The sequence below is a fragment of the Eumetopias jubatus genome, unplaced genomic scaffold (genome assembly GCF_037043125.1).
Source record: "Eumetopias jubatus isolate StellerSeaLion01/CBP00866 unplaced genomic scaffold, mEumJub1_p1.0 scaffold_11, whole genome shotgun sequence".
Taxonomy (NCBI): domain Eukaryota; kingdom Metazoa; phylum Chordata; class Mammalia; order Carnivora; family Otariidae; genus Eumetopias; species Eumetopias jubatus.
This window is the reverse complement of record NW_028274817.1, coordinates 81947257-81953504: the sequence shown is the minus strand read 5'-3', so window position 1 is coordinate 81953504 and position 6248 is coordinate 81947257. Positions and strand designations below refer to the sequence as shown.

At 42.0% G+C, this 6248-nt stretch overlaps 1 long non-coding RNA gene across 1 annotated transcript; it reads left to right on the top strand.

Annotated features, from left to right (window-relative positions):
- The first annotated feature begins 386 nt into the window (after positions 1 to 386).
- On the top strand, positions 387 to 3037 carry LOC148163103 (uncharacterized). The gene is made up of 2 exons (XR_015769518.1): positions 387 to 438; positions 1551 to 3037. It is a non-coding gene; the product is annotated as an uncharacterized LOC148163103 (long non-coding RNA).
- Positions 3038 to 6248: the final 3211 nt, after the last annotated feature.

The window sequence follows — 6248 nt, the reverse complement described above, 5'->3', positions numbered from 1 at the left end:
CAAAGGCCGGGGCCGAAGACCCACCTCTTGGCTCAGCTCTGGTTTCTGGGCCTCGTTCTTTTGCCCCCTGTGTGAGTGCACGCCGCAAAACAACCACCTGACTCGGAGGAACCACACTGGGGAGCTTCCTGGCTTCAGCCAGGATAGCCGTTCCTGAGGGTGGAAGCATTTTGCTGTGTGCCTGCGGGCGTGCGCTGCCAGCGAGTCCAAACGCATTCTCGGGTGAGACTCAGACGGCGGCAGAATGATTCCGCTAATGTCTTTCATCTCCAAAGTTACTTTGAGAAGCAGAAAGCAGAGTGGCAGACGGAGCCTCAGGAGCCCCCCATCCCTGAGTCCCTGGCCGCTGCAGCTGCTGCTGCCCAGCAACTCCAAGTGGCTTGAAAGCAGGACACTCGGCAGACAGCCACCTTTAGGCAGCAGCCCCCACCTATGAAGGTAAGTGAGCTGGGTAAGGGTTGTGGAGGAAGCAAGGTATCTACAAGCAGCCCCATGGAAGCCTAGGACTGGGGCTTTGTAGTTACTTATTTGGTGCCTTTCTAAAACAGACTTTGCTTGGGACACAGAGGAAGTGTTGGTGTTTATGTGCTATAGCAGACCAGCTGATTTTATTGTTTTATATTCCCCGAGGGGCTACAATGCAGGAAGGTTGGCAGCTTCTGCTAAAGCATAATTTTAAAAAGTTAGAGACAAGACTTGTGCAAATATATAGTGAGCATGTGTTGTTAATGAGGGAGTCAGCAGGATTACAAAACTGGTTCCAAAAGCACTTGAGAAACAGGTAACTATATAGTAAGAAAAGGAAAGGAATGCTGAAATAAGTTTGCAAAATTAAATACAGAACTGGTTGATGTCCTACAGGGCAATAAACTGTAACCTTTGTGATTATCTTTTCTTTGGAACAGAAATAATCTGCATCTCTACTGGGCAACAACCATTTGTAGCTTATTAGCATAAATCACAGTGTGGGTCCTAATCAATAGTAAATAGTCAAACAAAGGGACATTCTCTTAGAGCAGGGGTCAGCAAACTAGAACGCACAGGCCAAGTCTGACTTGCTTGTAAATAAAGTTTTACTGGTATACACACATGCTTTTTTGTTTATGTATTATCTGTAACTTCTTCCATGTAGAACAATTATAGTTGAGTAGTTGCAACTAACACCATGTAACCTGAAAAGTCTAAAATATTTACTCTTTTGGCATTTGTAGAGAAAGTTTACTGATACCTATCCTAAAGAATTAAATAATCCTTAATAGAGCCTGTTGGACTATGTTCCAATATAATGTTAAAATGATATGTAATTCTCATTTTGCCTTATTTCCAAATTCTGGATATTTTTCCTCAATAACCCTCTTTGACCCTCATCCCCTTATAGCCTTTACTTCCCTTACATCTGGCACTGATCTCTCTACTTGTTGAGAAGTACTAGTAACCTCTTCCTGTTGAGAAATCACAATTGCTTTCTGGACCCTTGGGGATCAGAAGGCTGAACCATAGGCTAGAAGAATCTGATCACTAACTTTCTTTGTCCTGTGTCCTCCCACCAGGCCTGCTTATCATGTCATCAGCAAATTCATCGGAATGCACCTATATGTCCTCTGTGCAAAGCCAAGAGTCGGTCCCGGAACCCCAAAAAGCCAAAACGGAAGCAGGATGAATGAAGAGATGGAGAACACATGGAGCTCTGCTACTCATAACCTCTCCCCTTGGCCAGAGTGATTAATGTCCTGATTTGAAACCACCCTACCCCACCTCTACTGAGTTTCCTATTTAATGTGATGGAAGCACAACCCCTCTCACTTTGCTCTTATTTCTTTCTTCTCTTGGGGTTTCTGACTTAAGAAGAGATATGGTTCAGGTGCTAATGACAGTGTATCCGATGATCCCTTCTCTCCCACCCACATTTCAACCCCTGCCCTTGTTTGAAGCTGAAGAAAGGGCAGAAGGCCCAGATGTGATTCTCTGCCTCTTGTGTCTAATGCCTGGGGCCTAAGGGCTGAGGGCTAGAGGAGGCCCTTGTTTCAGGTGAAAGCTCCAGTGTGCCCCCTCCCTGTACTTTTGCCTTAGGCTCTGAAGGGACAACAGTCTTCTTGCTGGACTTTCCAGTAAACTTGGTGTATATATCTTCCCCACGTGCCCCTTAATTTCATCTCATCTAAGCAAGGGCCAGAGGTAAGTTGGACAAGCCCTCCTTTTCATCTTCATTTGGGAGGCCTGGCTGTTATTATGGAGTTCACTCCCATGCCAATCTCCCAGATATGCTAAAGTTCTCAGGTACAGGTTGTGTGTCTAGAGATCCTGAGACCTGCAGGCCTTTCCCATAACTCTCATTTTTCAAATCAGTGGCAGAAGTTCCCCACAGTGAAATCAGAGAGCCACACCCAGTCCGCAAATCCTAAATAACTTGCTGCCTAAATCATTGGGCTCTACTGTAGGGGCTAACCTTAGGATGAGAGGAGCCCCAGGCTGACATCTGTGTTGCCAAGTGTCCAAAACTATTTTTGTTCCAAACCATTATTCTGGCACTTACTCAATGATATTTCTTAGGGGTTAGAGGCATGAGTTGAGAGTCAAGTGAATGCCAACCATTTTACATATGTAAGAGTGTGGACTTCCCCTCCATTCATCTCTCCCTCTCTTGGGTCCGCCCTCTTCTATAAGGTAGCCTCAGCTCAGGTCAGCTGCTAGCCACCCCCTTTCCTATAGATTCTGTTGATGGCCTTCCTTTAGAGAAGAAAAGGCACTGGATTCCCCAGGCCCTCCTCTCTACCCTCATACTCTCTACCCTCCTCTCTACCAAAATCAGATCTCTAGTCAAGTCACTCTTAGACTTAAAGGACAGAGATGGGGGTTGGCTTTAGATCCAAGTCTCAGTCCCTGGCTGGGGAAAGGGGATATTTTCCCTTCTTTTCTTAACTGTAGTTTTAATTTGCCACAGTGTTTTTTATTCACAATATAAAAAGTTCCTCTGCTCTTTGAAAGTGAGAGTGTTATGTCTGTACAAATTCTTTTAAATAAACATTTGTTCACTGGAGTGAATGCTGATGAGTGCCTATAAGTACCAAGTAATAGAAAAGATATAGTGATTTTTCCCCTCCTGGGTAGCTCTTCACTTTAATTCACTCAACCCTACAAATGAGGAAACCAAACATACCAGTGCACAGTAATTTATTATTATTATAATTGCCATTTATTCAGTAATTACTCTGTGCCAGGTCTCTGCAAGATGCTTTATGTACATGATTGTATTTGATTTTCAAAACAATCTTTTAAGCTAAGTATTTTTATTACATTTTCCAAAAAGGTAAAACAAAGCTCAGAGAAATTAAATAACTTTCCCAGAGTTAAATAACTGGTAAGAGAAATTTCAAGATTTGAATCCAGATTTGGTTCTTGAGCCCATTTTTTTCTACTTTTCTCTATAATCATTTTTTTTCTTTAAGCCTTTCTCCCTTTTGGGATGGTTTAATGATGGAGTAGTTGAAGTAACTCTAAACTAGAAATTAGGGACTAGGAATCCAGTGAGTGTTGCAGGAATACAAAGGCCTAGTTCCCTATAGAAATACAATAGGGAACAACAGTGAAAGACCATCCTAGTTTCAGAGCTCTCTATAGGGTGGACTGAGGTTTCCATTAAGACTGCACTGCAGTTCATCAGCACCCTCTGCTCAACCCTGCCTCCTCTAATGCTTCTCCTCTACAAGTGTTAATCCCAAGACCTTCCTAGTTAACATCCTGTACATTAAATAGTCCCAGTGCTTCCCAGTAACCCAATAGCTGACAAAAATACCTCTGTGCCTCAGTGTCCTCATCTGGAAAATGGGGAAAATAATAATACCTTCTTCTGAGGCTATTGTAAGTAATGCTAGGTACACAGTAAGCACTCAGTAAGTGTAAATTTCCTTCAAGTAGATTGAATGACTGGTCAAAGAAATACTATTTTTCTTACCTGACATTACTTCATTACCCGAGACTTTGTTCATCTACAAGCCTGCTTTTGAGGTGGCCCAGGCTAACTGTGGGCAAAGGGAGGACACTCAGCTATGTGACTTAGGGTACATCTTAATCTGTATAGGCCTCAGTAGGTCCCTGTAAGTATATGAGGAGTGGTTATTGCTCTGCATCCTTGCACACTGGAGGTCAGATTTGTCAATTCTAAATGTCAGTTGTAGCACCACTAACTAGATCAGCCATTTCCCAGAGACACTTCTGAATGGGAAGGAACAGTCATGTGTTGAGCACCTACACCTGCTAACCACTGGGTGGGGTGCTACTACCTCATTTAGTTTCTTTGGTTCATTTATCTATTGTTGTGAAACAAACCACCCCAAAACTTAGTGGCTTAAAACAACAATTTATTTGCTCATGACCTGCAATTTGTACAAGACTTGCTGGGAATAGCTTATCTACATTCCATGTGGTGTTGCCTCAGACAGCTTGGCAAGGAGGATCCATGATGTCTGCACTCTCATATCTGGCACCTCAGCTGGGCTGCCTGGGCTTCCCACCTCCTTTGTTAGTATTTTATCCTCCACAGCCTCTCCTCCACTTGCCCTCTCATCTCAGTAGAGTAGTCAGATATTTTTTACATGATGACAGGCTTCCAAAGGATAAAAAACAAAGCCTTTTGTGGCATAAGACCAGGAGTGATATAGCAACACTGCTGCTGTACTCTATTGGTCTAAACAAGTCACACAGTTAGCCCAAATTTAAGAAGTGGAGAATATCCTAATGGGAAGGGCTACATGCTTGTCAGAGATGGGAGGAATTGTTGGCCATATTTGCAGACGATCTACCACATTTTCCAACAACCTTGCAAGGAAGGTGTTATTTGTGCCTATTTTATAAATGATAAAACTGGCTCAAAGAGTTAAAGTAATTGCCCAACAACTAAGAAAAAGGCGCAGCCAGGAGTCAGACCCAGGTCCCTTTTCCTCTAAGGCTGTGTTCCTTCTGCCTAACTACACTGCTGGCAGGAAGTCTGAGACCTGCTTAAAGGAAAAGAAGGAAAGAGAAGGAATAAAAACAGAGTGAAATAAGACAATGGGGATGTACAAGTTTGGAGACATCTGAGTGGCTCAATCGGTTAAGTGTCTGCCTTTGGCTCAGGTCATGATCCCAGAGTCCTGGGATTAAGTACCAAATCAGACTCCCTGCTCCCTCTGCACTTCCCCCCTGCTCATGATCTCTCTCTCTCTTTCTCACTCTCAGATAAATAAACAAAATCTTTTTTAAAAAGGAGAAAAAAGAAAAGATTGAGGAGGAGGAGAGTAAAGGAAGTTAACTGCACTGGTAAAATCATTTACACTTCAAGCACCTTTTCAATATTCTCATTTGATGCTTATGTTAATACCCTGTACTGTTAGTACTGCATGTATTATTATCATCCACATTTTAAAGATGAGACCCAGAGAGGGGAACTGACTTCATCAAAGGCACAAAGCAAGTTAAGAGCAACTAGAGCCATAACTAGAACTCACGTCTTCCAATCTTGGAATGACCCAGTCTGGGGACCTCTTTACATTTTTGACACAGTGGGGATGAATTTATTTTTAATTTGAAGTTTTATGTTTTCCTTCCATATTTCATTTTTTTTTAATTTCAAGATTTGACTTAAATTCAAGTTAATTAACATAGAGTGTAGTATTAGTTTCAGGGGTAGAATTTAGTGATTTATCACTTATGTGTAACACCCAGTGTTCATTACAAGTGCCCTCCTTATTGCTTATCACCCATTTACTACATCCCCTGACCCATAACCACTCCAGCAACCATGAGTTTCTTCCCTATACTTGAGTCTCTTATGATTTGCCTCCCTCTCTAATTTTATTTTATTTTTCCTTCCTTTCCCCTATTTTGATCTGTTTTGTTTCTTAAATTCCACATATGAGTGAAATCATATGGTATTTGTCTTTCTCTGACTTATTTTGATTAGCATAATACACTCTAGTTCCATTCATGTCATTACAAATGGCAAGATTTCCTTCTTTTTATGGCTGACTAATATTCCATTATATATGTACCACACCTTCTTTATCCATTCAACAATTGGTGGACATTTGTGCTGTTTCCATATTTTGGCTACTGTGGATAGTGCTGCTATAAAGATTGTGGTGCATTTGCCTCTTTGAATCACTACTTTTGTATCCTTTGGATAAATACCAGGTAGTGCAACTTGTGGGTCATACAGTAGTTCCAATTTACCTTTCTGAGGAACCTCCATACTGTTTTCCAGAGTGGCTGCA